Genomic DNA, 15,141 nt, shown 5'->3' on the forward strand with positions numbered 1-15,141 from the left:
TATTAACCATATCCACCCTGGAAAAATCTCTGACTATCCAGTCTATGCCGCTTATTATCTTGTACACCCCATCGTCAACTGTCATCCTCTGTTTCTTCAAAGAAAAAGCCCTAGCTCGCTCAACCTATCCTCATAAAACATACTCTCTAATCCAGGTGCCATCCCAGTGAATCTCCTCTGCACCCTCTCTAAAGCTTCCATATCCTTCCTATAATGAGGCAACTGGAACTGAACACAATATTCCAAACAACACACACAAAATGCTGGTGGAACACAGCAGGCCAGGCAGCATCCATAAGGAGAAGCACTGTCGACGTTTCGGGCCGAGACCCTTTGTCAGGACTAACTGAAAGAAAAGATACTAAGAGATTTGAAAGTATTGGGGGGAGGGGGAAATGCGAAATGATAGGAGAAGACCGGAGGGGGTGGGATGAAGCTGAGAGCTGGAAAGGTGATTGGCGAAAGTGATACCGAGCTGGAGAAGGGAAAGGATCATGGGACAGGAGGTCTCGGGAGAAAGAAAGGGGGAGGGGGGAGCACCAGAGGGAGATGGAGAACAGGCAGAGTGATGGGCAGAGAGAGAGAGAAAAAACAAACAAATATTCCAAATGTGGTCTAACCAGAGTTTTATAGAGCTGCAACGTTACCTCACGGTTCTTGAACTCAGTCCCCTGACTAATGAAGGCTAATGCACCATACACCTTCTTAGCTACCCTTTCAATTTGCATGTCAACTTTGAGGGATCTATTGACATGGACCATAGATCCCTCTTTTTCTCCACACTGCGAAGAATCTTGCCACTAGCCCTGTATCTTGTTTTCAAATTCGACCTTCTAAAGTGAATCACTTCACACCTTTCTGGGTTGAACTCCATTTGCCACATCTCAGCCTAGCTCTGCATCCTAACAATGTGCTGTTGTAACTTACTACACCTCTACACTATCCAGCATTCTACCAACTTTCATATTATCTGCAAATTTACTAACCCACCTTCCACTTAATCATCTAAGTCATTTATAAAAGTCACAAAGATCAGGAGTTCCAGAATAGATCTCTGTGGAGTACTACTGGTTACCGACCTCCAGGCAGAATACTTTCCATAAATTACCACCCTCTGTCTTCTATGGGCATGCCAATTCTGAGTCCATGTGGCCACGTTTCCTTGGACCCCATTCCTCCTGACTTTCTACCATGGGGAACCTTATCAAATGCTTTACTAAAATCCATACGCATCACATCCACTGTTCTATCTTCATCAATGTGCTTTGTCACATCCTCAAAGAATCTGGCTCATGAGACATGATCTGCCCTTCACAAAGCCATACTGATCATCCATAATGAGGCTCTGCTTTTTCAAACCCTGTCTCTAAGAATCTTTGCCGATAATTTGCCCATCACTCACAAAAGACTCACTGGTCTATAATTCCCAGACTTATCCCTAGTCCCTTTCTTGAACAAAGGAATAACATTTGCCACCCTTCATTCATCTGGTACTACTCCTGTGGCCAGTGAGGACATAAAGATCATTGCCAAAGATGAAGTAATCTTTTCCCTCACTTCCTGCAGTAACATGGGTATATCCTGTCTGTTCCTGAGGAGGTATCTATCCAAATATTTTTCAGAAGTTCCAGCACTTCCTTAAACATTGACATGTTCTAGCATATCAGCTTGTTCCTTTTACTGATGAATACTGAAGCAAAGTATTAATTAAGGAACTTTCCTACCTCCTCTGACTCCAGGCACATGTTTCCACTTATGTCCATGATCAGTCCAACTCTCACTCTATTCTTCCCACTGTTCTTCACATATGTGCAAAATGCCTTAAGGTTTTTCTTAATGTTACTAATCAATACCTTCTCATGTCCTCTTCTAGCTCACATCTATTCTTCAACTCCTTCCTGTCTACCTTATAACTCTCTAGAGCCCTGTCTAATTCCTAAACCTTGCTTCTAACTTTCCTCTTGACTAAATGTTCCACTTGTCTCATCAACTATGGTTATTTCACCCTGCCATTCTTTCTCTGCTTCAAACCTATCCAGAATCCACGGCAGTGCTCCATAACAACCTCCACATTTCCATTGTATGTTTCCCTGAGTACGTCTGTTCCAAATTTACACTCCCAAGTCCCTGCCTCATAGTATTATAATTTGCATTCCATCAATTAAGCACTCACCCATACCATCTGCTCCTATCCCACTCTAGGGAGTTGTGGTCCCTGTCTCTGAAATGCTCACCTGCCAAGAGATCTGTCAGCTGACCAGGTTCATTTCCTGGTACCAGACCCAGTATGGCCTCTCATCTTGAGTCAGGAATCCTTCCTGAACACATCTAACAAGTTCTATCCCATTTAAACCTTTTGCACTAGGGAGATGCCAATTAATATTAGGGAAATTGAAGCCCCCTGTGACAACAACCCTGTCATTTTCGCACCATAACAAAACATAAACATAAAGTATGCACAATGGTTTTTTTTGAAGAAAGGACGTAATTAGAATGAAAAAAAAGTCAATTTTAGTGCAAAGTCAGAACCAGGTTTATTATCACTGGCCTGTGACATGAAATATGTTAACTTAGTAACAGCAGTTCAATGCAATACAAAATGTAGAAGAAAAAAAATAATAAATAAATATTCAGTATACTTTCTACAGTATGCATATATTGAATAGATTAAAAATTGTGCAAAAACAGAAATACTATATACTAAAAAAAAGTGAGGTAGTGTCCAAGGGTTCAATGTCCATTTAGGAATCAGATGGCAGAGGGGAAGGAGTTGTTCCTGAGTCGCTGAATGTTTGCCTTCAGGCTTCTGTACCTCCTACCTGATGGTAACAATGAGACAAGGGCATGCCCTGGGTGCTGGAGGTCCTTAATAATGGACGCTGCCTTTCTGAGACACCACTTCCTGAAGATGTCCTGGGTACTTTGTAGGCTAGTACCCAAGATGGAGCCGATTAGATTTACAACCTTCTGCAGCTTCTTTCGGTCCTGCGCAGTAGCTTCACCATACCAGACAGTGATGCAGCCTGTCAGAATGCTCTCCACGGTACACCTATAGACATTTTTGAGTGTATTTGTTGACATGCCAAATCTCTTCAAACTCTTAATAAAGTATAGCCGCTGTCTTGCTTTCTTTATAACTATATCGATATGTTGGGACCAGGTTAGATCCTCAGAGATGCTCAGGAGGAAGTCATGGAGGTTTTGTCTACAGAGTCTCTGTAGGTGGAAGTTAGAAACAGGAAGGGGGTCAATAACTCTACTGGATGTTTTTTATAGATCTCCCAATAGTAACAGGGACCTCGAGGAGCAGATAGGGAGACAGATTCTGGAAAGGTGTAATAATAACAGAGTTGTTGTGGTGGGAGATTTTAATTTCCCAAATATTGATTGTCATCTCCCTGGAACTCCACTCCCCGTTGGAGTGGAGTTTGTTGGGTGTGTTCAGGAAGGTTTCTTGACACAATATATAGATAAGCCTACAAGAGGAGAGGCTGTACTTGATCTGGTATTGGGAAATGAACCTGGTCAAATGTCAGGTCTCTCAGTGGGAGAACCTTTTGGAGATAGTGATCACAATTCTATCTCCTTTACCATAGCATTGGAGAGGGGTAGGAACAGGCAAGTTAGGAAAGCGTTTAATTGGAGTAAGGGGAAATATGAATCTATCAGGCAGGAACTTGGAAGCATAAATTGGAAACAGATGTTCTCAGGGAAATGTACGGAAGAAATGTGTCAAATGTTCAGGGGATATTTGCGTGGAGTTCTTCATAGGTACGTTCCAATGAGACAGGGAAAGGATGGTAGGGTACAAGAACCATGGTGTACAAAGGCTGTTGAAAATCTAGTCAAGAAGAAAAGAAGAGCTTACGAAAGTTCAAAAAACTAGGTAATGATAGAGATCTAGAAGATTTTAAGGCTAGCAGGAAGGAGTTTAAGAATGAAATTAGGAGAGCTAGAAGGGGCCATGAGAAGGCCTTGGCAAGCAAGATTAAAGAAAACCCGAAGGCATTCTACACGTATGTGAAGAGCAAGAGGATAAGATGTGAGAGAATGGGACCAATCAAGTGTGACAGTGGAAAAGTGTGTATGGAACCGGAGGGGATAACAGAGGTACTTAATGAATACTTTGCTTCAGTATTCAGTACAGAAAAGGATCTTGGCGATTGTAGGGATGACTTACAGTGGATTGAAAAGCTTGAGCATATAGACATTAAGAAAGAGGGTGTGCTGGAGCTTTTGGAAAGCATCAAATTGGATAAGTCTCCGGGACCGGATGAGATGTATGCCAGGTTACTATGGGAGCTGAGGGAGGAGGTTATGTTTATATAATGCCTCTTGATAAAATACACCATATTGTCACCAAGTTAAATGAGACTTTAAGAGACGTGGCTATAGTTTTTTCAAAGAATTGCTAAAGAGGGTCTTAATGAAGGAGAGATGAGAGCCTCGATGTTTAGGGAAGTGATTCCAGAGCTTTGATTGCAGAAGTCATTATGGTGTGGGTGAGGTGGGGTGGGGGCTGGGAGTGAAGAAAGTGGAAGGAGCTTTCAAGGCCAGTTAGAGAAATTTAGATCTCACAGATTGTTGTTGGACTACAAGAGACAATAGAGGTATTGAGAGACAAGACAATGGAAGGATTTGAATGTGTGAATTATAATGTTAAAGTGAATCAGGAGGCAATGCAGATAAGTGAGATAAAACTAATCCTCAGAATTCTGAAATTAGATGTCAACAAATTTATATTTGGACATCTTAAACCCTGCTGCTTTTATCTTAACTCAGTGAAGTCTCATTCACCCATCACTCCAGTGCTTGCTATTCTTGTCTCATTTAAGAGGGAAGTGTTGGCAACCATAGGTAGCATCGGAACCAGCTCAAATGATAGTCACATTTGATATTTATGTATAGTTTCCAACAGGAGTCACTGGAGGACAAATCAAAACCAGGATTGATTTCTCTTAGTTTGAAGAGACCGCAGTGGCTTTCCTATTGTAAAGGTAACTCAAAAGCAGCTTTCAGGTCTCTTCCCCCTTCTCCTCACCTGCCTATCACGTCTCTCTGGTTCTTCACCTCTTTCCCTTTCTTCCATGCTAACATATCTTCTCCAATCAGATTTCTTGTTTTTTAAGCCCTTCACCTGCTCCATCGGTCACCTTCTAGCTTCTCACTTCATCCTCCCTCCCCCATCCATCCAGCTTCCCTTCACCTGCTTCCACCTATCACCTGCCCACTTGTACTCCTTTCCTTCCCCTCACCTTCTTATTCTGGCTTCTGCCCCCTTCCTTTCCAGTCTCGATGAAGGGTCTCAGCCTGAAACATCCACTGGTTATTTCCCTCTATAGATGCTGAGCTCCTCCAGCATTTTGTGTTGTGTTTGTAGTGGTGTGCTACACGCAGCGCTAAAATAATGACACGGAGTCGGTAAACTGCAATCAAAGAATGTTTTATTCGAATTCCACAGCCTTGCTTTAAAGCCTCCCTCATCCCGCCTTCCCCGGGCGCGGATGGTCCAAGAGACACGTACTCACAAACCCCCGCAGGCTTTTCCCCTTTGTTGTGGACCTGGCCTTTGTGCCTGCACGCTGGCTAATTGTGAGCCGGTTCAAGTGTGCTGGTAAGTGGGTCGCCACAGTGTGCTGCTCAAGATTTCCAATATCTGCAGAACGGTTTGTGTTTTAGGTCTCTACTTCTCGAGTAATATTGAATGGTGCATTCATCAACTGATGCACCGGGGAGGTCAAAAGTCAAAGGTAAATTTATTATCAAAGTACATATATGTCACCATATGCTACCTTGAAGTTTGTTTTTTGCAGGCATTTACAGGAAATAAAGAAATACAAGAGAATTTATGAAAAACCACACACAACAAAGACTGACAAATAAAAAAATTAATGTGCAAAAGAAGTCAAATTGTGCTAAATAAAAAAGTAAATAAATAATAGTGAGAACATGAGTTGTGGAGTCCTTGAAAGTAAGTCTATAGGCTGTGGAGTCAGTTCAGTGTTGTGGTGAGTGACGTTATCCACTCTGGTTCAGGATTGTTGTAGGGTAATAACTATTCCTGAACTTGGTGATGTGGGACCTAAGGCTCCTTTCCAATGGTAGTGTGAGAAGACAGCATGGCCTGGGTGGTGGAGGTCCTTGTTGATGGATGCTGCTTTCCTGCAACAGTACTTTTTGTAGAAATGCTTAATGGTGAGAAGGGCTTTGCCGATGATGTACTAGACTGGATTCTTCAATTTTTGGAGCCTTTTCTGTTCCTGGTATTGGTGTTTCTATACCAGGCCATGATGCAACCTATCAGGATACTCACCACTGTGCATCTATAGATGCTTGTCAAAGTTTTAGATGACGTGCCAAATCTGCATAAACTTCTAAGAAAGTAGAGGTACGATTGTGTCTTCTTTGTGATGGCACTTACATGCTGGTCCCAAGACAGATCCTCTGATATAGTAACGTCTACTAATTTAAAGTTACTGACCCTCTTCACCTCCGATCTCCTAATAAGAACTGGCTCATGGGCCTCCAGTGAAGAATAAGTGAGTCCTATTCTTCAGTGTCGGCCATGTTAGTGAGTAGCATTCTTGTTTGAAACAGAGGACTGTGAGTTTGTCCCACTCCAGAGATTTCAGCATGACAATGCAAAATGGTGCAATGAGTTTAATTATTAATGAGTTTCAGTGATTGATGTGCTCTCTTTAAAATGTGGCATTAAATGTCCCTCTTGTTGTGAGTTTCTGCATTACAACAGTACCTACACTTCATTGATTGGTTGTAAAGTGCACGATGATGACCAGAAAGGCATAATGGAAATGCAAACCTTACTTTTATATTTTTCATTTTAAAAGGTGTATAATCTGTTCACTGATCCTCCCTGTGCTGGTACCGATTAATGGTTGCTGACTCTGAGCTTATGAAGTGAAGTTAATTATAAATGTTAGACATATTCAGTCTGAAATTTGTCAGTAGTTTTTGATGAAGAATAAAATGGACCCTCAAATTTTTTAATATTAGTATGATAATAAAACAAAGGCAAGCAATTAAATTATTTTTCCTGTGGTCTTTGTTCACTGATTGTTCCAGAATACATCAGGCACACCACTGTGAGTAATCCTAATGTACCTCATCTCTCACAGATTACATCTTGCAAAACTAATTAGAATGGACTGCTGATTCTTCAATCCTGTTGCTAGGAGATGAATGGCTCTGTTGGCATGGAGACTGTCTTTCGCTCTATTGAGTGGTAAGATTCTTTTATCACATTGGAGCATGTGACTTCTATCACATCCATAGAATTAATTGTACTTGAATTCAATTTCCAGTGAGTATAGCAGCTTCCAGTGTTCAATATGTTGTATAATTATGCACATCTTTTTTAGAGATTTTTAATGTGAAGCTCTAGAAACAAGAATTAGGTTTAATATCACTGGCATAAGTCGGGAAAATTGTTGCTTTGTCGCAGCAGTATATAGTAATATGTAATAATAAAAACTATAAATTGCAATAATAAGTATTTATCAAAATTAATTAAATAAGTAGCGCAAAAAGAAAGGAAAAAGTACCAGACAATGATGGCAGAGGGGAAGAAGCTGTTCCTGAAATGTTGAGTGTGTGTCTTCAGGGTCCTGTACCTCCTCCCTGATGGTTGCAATGAGAAGAGGGCATGCCCAAGGTGATGGGCTCCTTAATGATGGACGCCGCTTTTTTGAGGCATCACCTTTTGAAAATGTTGTGGATGCTGTGAGGCTAGTGCTCATGATGGAACTGGCTGAGTTTACAACTTTCTGCAGCTTCTTCCAATCCTGTGCAGTGGCTTTTCCATACCAGACAGTGATGCAGACAGTTAGGATACTCTCCATTGTACATCTGTAGAAATTTGCGAGCATCTTTGGTGATATACCAATTCTCCTGAAACTCCTAATGAGATATAACCACTGTCTTGCCTACTTTGTAATTGCATCAATATGTTGGGCCCAGGATAAATCCTCAGAGATGTTGACACCTATGAATTTAGGGTCACCCTTTCCCCTTCCTGAAATTCACAATCAATTCTTTGGTCTTACTGATGTTGAGTGGAAGGTTAAAGATGCATGCAAGGTTGTTGCTGCAACACCACTCAACCAGCTGATGATCTATTTCGCTCCTGTACGCCTCCTTGTCACCATCTGAAATTCTGCTAACAATAGAAGTGTTGTCAGTAAATTCATAGATGGTGTTTGCCTAGCCTCACAATTGTGTGTGTAGAGAGAGTAGAGCAGTGGGCTAAGCATGCATACTTGAGGTGTGCCAGTGTTGATTGTCAGTGAGGATCACTAACAATTATTTGTTATTTCCAATCTGCACAAATTGTGGTCTCCCGCTCATGGTGAAAAAGTCAAGGATCCAGTTACAGAGGGAGGTACAGAGGCCAGGTGTTGGAGCTTGGTGATTAGAGCTGAGGTACGATTGTGTTCAATACTAAGCTGTAGTCCATAAACAGCCTGACGTAGGTATTGCTATTGTCCAGGTGATCCAAGACCAAGTGGAGAGCCAGTGAGATTGCATCCACTGTAGACCTGTTGCAGTGATCGGCAAATTGCAGTGGGTCCAGGTCCTTGCTTAGGCAGAAATTGATTCTAGTCATGACCAACCTCTCACAGCACTTCATCAGAGTAGACATGAGTGCCACTGGCCGATAGACATCGAGGCAGCTCACCCTACTTTTCTTGGGCACTGGTATGATTGTCACCCTTTTGAAGCAGGTGGTGTTGTGTATTTAATATTTCAGTGATATTTGAGTAATATTGTAAATATGCTGTTTGATTAAGCGTTCTTTGTTGTTTATATGATGTATTGCGTGTTATTTGTAAAAGTTTGCAAATAGCATACATCATCATGCCACCATGTGATACGTGCCTGCCTCACTTAAAGTGAAAAAACAAAGTTAGACTCACATTTCTGGCTCTCTTGTTTTGCTTTCAATTAGTTTTTATGTTTTGGAGTTACAAAATTTAACAGGTGAGAACCTCCAACTGTAGCAATGAGAGATTGAAGATGTCTTTGAACACCCCTTCCAGTTGGTTGGCACAGGTTTTCAGTGCCCTACCATCAAGGCCTGAGGGATTGCGAGGGTTCACCCTCTTGATAGATGTTCTGACAGAGATCACAGGGTTGCCAGATGCTGCAGGGTTTCGCACAGGTGTAGTTTTATTCTCTATTTCAAAAGATGCATAAAAGGCGATGAGCTCATCTGGGAGTGAAGCATCACAGCCATTCATTGCATTAGATTTCACTTTGTAGGAAGTATTGACCTGTAAACCCTGCCAGAGTTGACGTGCATCCGATTCTGTCTCTAACGTCAATCAGAATTGTTTGCAAACTCTTAAAATAGCTTTCCATAGATTGTACCTGGATTTCTTATATTGTTCTGAATCACTGGTCTTGAATGCCATAGATCTAGCCCTCAGCAAACTACAAATCTCCTGGTTCATCAATGGCTTTAGGTTTGGGTATGTCCAGTATGTTCTCGAAGGCACATACTCATCTACACAGGTCTTCATGAGGTCAGTAACAACGGTGGTGTATTCATTCAGACTCAAAGATGAATCCCTAAATGTTTTTCAGTCCACCAACTCAAAGCATTCCTCCTTCTTGGTCCTCACCACTGGTGCTGCAGTCTTTAATCTCTGCCTATACGCTGGGAACAGAAGTACAAAGTTCAAAGCAAATTTATTATCAAAGTACATTTATGTCACCCAATACAACCCTGGGATTCGTTTTCTTGGGGGCACGCTCAGTAAATCCAATAGCCATAATGGAACCGTAAGACCATAACCAGCAAGGCAGACAACTAGTGTGCTAAAGACAACAAACTGTGCAAATACAAAAAAAAATGGCAAATAAATAAGCAATAAATATTGAGAACATGAAATGAAAGGTCCTTGAAAGTGAATCTATAGGCTGTGGGAACAGTTCAGTGATGGGACAAGTGAAGTTATCCTCTCTGGTTCGAGAGCCAGATGGTTAAGGTGTAATAACTGTTTCTGAACCTGATGGTGTGAGTCCTGAGGCTCCTGTACCTTCTTCCTGATGGGAGCAGTGAGAAGAGAGCAGGTCCTGGGTGATGAGGGTCCCTGATGATGGATGCTGCTTTCCTGTGACAATGCTCTGTGTAAATGTGCTCAGTGGTGGGGAGGACTTTACCTGTGATGGACTGGCCATGTCCACTACTTATAGAAGGATTTTCTGTTCAAGGGCATTGGTGTTTCCATTCCAGTCTGTAATGCAGCTAGTTAATATACTCTCTACTACACATCTATAGAAGTTGGTCAAAATTTTAGATGTCATGCTGAATCTTTGCAAACTTCTAAGGAAGTAGAGCACTGTCGTGCTTTCTTCATAATTGCGCTAACGTGCTGGTCTCAGGACATGTCCTCTGAAATGATAACACTGAGGAATTTAAAATTACTTCTGATCCCCCAATGATGACTGTCTCATGGACCTCTGGTTCCCTTTACCTGAAGTCACTAATCAGCTTCTTTGGTTTTTCTGATATTAGTAGGAGGTTGGTGAAGCACAGTAAATCCTTGCCTGTAGCAAACAAAGCAAAGGTAACTACTAAATACATTATTAATCACACTCTTTCTGGTAAACAATCACTGCAATCAGTAGCCTGTAACTTCCTTTTGAGCCACCTGTACCACCTGGCATTTTTGCAATGTGAACTGAAGTCTTGAAGGTGCAGGACAGTTGCAGCGAAGCATGTACAGGCTGAATCGAAGCAGCAGGTCCCAGGCCTGAGAGAGGGGAATGAGGCCATAGCTGGAGTGGACTTGGAAGCAATCCGATGCTGCAGAACTGAGGCAAAGCAAGCGGAAGTGAGGCAGGGTCGATACAGTGGGGCCTGAGAGTGAGGAAAGAATTAGGTTTGATCAATTTAAGCACCGGGCCAAAAAGGTCAGGTACAGGTTGAATGGAGGCAACGGGGCCCAGGCCCAAGAACATATTGAAGCAGCAGGGTCCAAGTCTGAGAACAAGGAAAGGCCCAAGGTTTGGATGAGTTAAGCGCTGGGCCAGATTGAAAAGGGTGGGGTGTCGGGGCTGGAGGTGACGGACAGCTGGTTCAGCTCACTGTTCTGTGAGGTTTACTCATCTCTGCGTTAAATTAAGACCGCAGTGATGACCGATTACGTGGCTATGGACTCACTTTCATGAACTTTAGTTGTTTGCTTGCTTTTGTTGTTTGCACAATTTGTTTTTTTTCCCACATTGGGTGTTTGACAGTCTTTTTAAATGGGTTCTATTGAGTTTCTTTGTTTTGTGGCTGCCTGTACGGAGATGAATCTCAAGGTTGCATGTAGTATAAATACTTTGATGATAGATGTGCTTTGACTTTGACTCAGCCAGATTTTCAATCTCCATCTTATATGCTGATTCATCGCCACCTTTGATTCGGCCAACAACAGTGGTGTCATCATCAAACTTAAATATGACATTGGGGCTGTGCTTAGCCATACAGTCTTAAGTGTAATGCGAGTAGAGCAGAAGGCAAAGGACACAGGCTTGTGATATACCTGTGCTGATGGAGATTGTGGAAGAGATGTTGTTGCCAATCTAAATCGACTAGGGACTAGGGTCTGCAAGTGAGGAAATAGAGGATCCAGTTGCACAAGGAGGTATCAAGACCTAGTTCTTGGAGCCTATTAATTAGTAAAGAACATTCTGATGTTTGCATCTTTGTTGTCCAGATGTTCTAGGATTGAGTGTAGAGCCAATGAAATGGCACCTGCTGTGGACCTGTCATTTCAGTAGGCAAATTGGAGTGGATCCAAGCTGCTTCTCAGGCAGGAGTTGATATGTTTCATCACCAGCATCTCAAAACACTTCATCACTGTGGATGTAAGTACTGCTAGATGATAGCAGCACTTGTGACAGGTTACCATGTTCTTCTTAGGCACTGGTATAATTGAAGTCTGGAACAGCATGGAACAGTAGGCATTTCTTATCATATTTTAGCAGTGGTCTAGTGTGTTGGGACCTCTGGTGCTACCGGTTATATGCTGGTGGTAATTGGGCAGAGATTTCTTAAAATGAGCCCGGTTGAAGTCCCCGATTATGATTTGAAATGCATTGGGATGGACTGTTTCTTGTTTGGAGATGGCATTATGCAGTATCCCAAGTGCCTGATTACAATTGGCTGCTGGTGGTATGTAAAATGGTGGTCAGCAACACAGATGAGGACCCTCTTGGTAAATAAAACAGTTGGCATTTGATCGTTATGTGTTCAAGGTCAGGGGAACACAGGGAACGGGAGTACAGTCAGGTGATTGGACTTCCCTAAGTGTAATAGGATGGTAAGCTTTCTTGATAGTGGTGTAACAGTGGTCAAGTGTGTTGGCTGCTCTGGTTCCACAGGTGATGTGTTAGTGGTAGTTGTTCAGAGACTTCTTCAAGCTGGCCTGGTTGAAATCTCCCGCAATGATAGGGAAGGCATCAGGGTGCACAGTTTTGTGCCTGCTGATTACATTGCTCAGCCCCTCCAGTGCCTGTCTGACATTGGCCTGAGGTAGAATGTACACTGCTTCCAAGATGATGGCAGAAAACTCCCTCGGCAGATAAAAAGCATGACACTTGACCGCTAGATGTTCCAGGTTGGGTGAGCAGGACTGAGAGAGAACGGCTAAGTTTGTGCACCCCAATGAGTTAATCACAAAACATACTCCATCTCTGCTGCCTTTAAAAGACTGAACTGCCCTGTCACTGCCGAGAATGGTGAATTCATCAGGCTGCAACGCTGTGTTCGAAATTGTGGTGTGAGCCATGTTTCCATACAGCAGATTACACAGCAGTCCCTAATATCCTTTTGAGGTTTTCAATTTCATTTTCCAGAGGTTTTACAATTCCACCAGCAAGATAGTCGGGAGTGGAAATTTAAGGCCTCTGTTTTTCAATCGTACTTGTAGACTGGTGCTATGTCCCCTCTTCCATTTTCTTAAAAGGGAACTACGCTCATGAGCCAAGTGTGCTACCTGAGGTTTGTCAATTTTGAGTATCGATAGATTTTTTAAAGTTCAAAGTACATTTATTATCAAAGTATGTATACAATATGCAACCTTGTGATTCATCTAACAGGCAGCCATGGAACAAAGAAACCTAAAACCAAACCCATATCTATGAAAAAAGACTGTCTAACACCCAATGTGCAGAGATTAAAAAAACATATCATACCCGTAAGAAAATAAAAGAATAAAATAACCTATAAAAAGACTGTCGAGCACCCAAAGTGCAATGCAAAAAACATCATGCAAACAGTAAACACAAGCAAATAGTGTTTCTGAACTGAAGTCCACAAAGAGAGTCCGAGACTGAGACCCATACATAATTCAGCACAAAGCTGAGTAAACATCGTGGAACAAAGATTTTATTCGTCTTAGGCCCCAACACCTTAACCTTTTCAATCTGGCCTGGTGCTTAACTCTCCATCTGAACATCAGGTACTGCTGCTTCGAGTAACGATCTGAACCGGCCCGTACCTTGCCTTGGGCTCGACAGCCTGACCTTTTCAATCTGGCCTAGTGCTTAACTTTCCGTCCGAACAACAGGTTCTGTCGCTTCGATTCAGCCTATGCCTGATCTTTCATGCTCTTCCATGCTCTCAGCGATGAGCCCTCCGCCTTGCCTTGCCTCGGTTCTGCCACATTGAATTGCTATGGTCTTCCAAGTCCAAAGGGAAGTTACAGAATGTCACTTGCGATGGTCGTTTGCCAGAAAAAGTGTGCTTAACAAAGTAGTTGCAATCCTTGTTTAGTTAGCCACCAGACAGAAGTCACTGAGGTTCACCAGCGCCATCTTAAACTGGAACGTCTTAAAACGATGCTGCTTACTGAAATATGACTGTGGATTTCAGCTGTAGTAGTCCTAAACAGGAATATTTGATGATTCCCATCGGAGCTGCACATAAACAGTCACCACTTAATAGTACTATTTCACTGGAAGCAACTTGTTTCAGTTAGTGAGTACTTGCAAAGACTCTGGTTATTCCAAAGCACTTGGCATGGAATGAAATGTGCTTGTGCAGGCGACACAGTGGGCACATTGTTGCACAGCAGGCTCTCACAAAACATTAATATGACAGCAACAATGTGATGTTGTTGACTGGTTAGTAAATGTCAGCTAGAACACTGAGAACTTCCCTGCTATTCTTTGAAATACTGTAGTGCTTTACCATTATGTATACCTGCCTGAGGGAGCGGGATATACCCTTGGATTAATCTCACTTTAAAATCAGCACCACTTAAGTGCAACACTCCCTCAGGATTGCACTGGGGAGTCAGCCTAGTTTTTGTGCATAAAACTCTGGATTGCGAATTGAACCTTTGACTTTCTGATTCTGTAGCAAAAATGTTGTCAGCTGTGGCTCAGTGCACCATGCTGCTGTTCACATCTGCTACATTAAACTATGGTAATAAATAATGATATGGAGGTTCTCCTTTTTTCACTGCCTATAAAATCTTACTGGCCTAAGTAATTTTCTTCAAATAACTGTTCAGTTGGCAATGATATTGGTAATTGATTTATTATTGTCATGTGAACCGAGATATGGTGAAAAACATTTGTTGCCATCCAGGCAGATCATTCTTTAACTATAGAATTTAACTATAACTTTTATTTATTGTATTTACTGACACAAACTAATGCTAATTAAATTTGCTGACGATACTACACTGATTGGCCTAATCTCAAATAATAATGAGGCAGCCTACAGAGAGGAAGTCATCATCCTGACACAGTGGTGTCAAGCAAACAACCTCTCCCTCAATGTCGTGAAAACAAAGGAGCTGGTTGTGTACTACAGGAGGAAGAGAGACAGGCTAACTCCTATAGACATCAATGGATCTGGGGTTGAGAGGATGAACAGCTTTAAGTTCCTTTTGCACAAAAATCACCGAGGATCTCAGATGGCTTGTACATACCGGCTGTGTGGTGAAAAAGGCACAACAGCACCTCTTTCACCTCAGCTGGTTGAAGAAGTTTGGTATGGCCCCCCCAAATTCCAAGAACTTTCTATAGGGGTATGATTAAGAGCATCCTCACTGGCTGCATCACTGTCTGGTATGGGAACTGTACTTCCCTCAATTTCAGGACTCTGCAGAGAGTGTTGCG

The 15,141-nt window shown here is 42.2% G+C and overlaps 1 long non-coding RNA gene across 1 annotated transcript in view; it reads left to right on the forward strand.

The window, feature by feature from the left end:
* LOC140741154 (uncharacterized) overlaps window positions 1–15,141 on the forward strand; it is a 272,961-nt gene that overhangs the window by 837 nt on the left and 256,983 nt on the right. The window contains exon 2 of the long non-coding RNA XR_012102012.1: window positions 7,137–7,243. This is a non-coding gene — a long non-coding RNA (uncharacterized lncRNA). The remainder of the gene's footprint in view (window positions 1–7,136; window positions 7,244–15,141) is intronic.

This window comes from Hemitrygon akajei, chromosome 18, assembly GCF_048418815.1.
Source record: "Hemitrygon akajei chromosome 18, sHemAka1.3, whole genome shotgun sequence".
In the NCBI taxonomy this organism is placed as follows: domain Eukaryota; kingdom Metazoa; phylum Chordata; class Chondrichthyes; order Myliobatiformes; family Dasyatidae; genus Hemitrygon; species Hemitrygon akajei.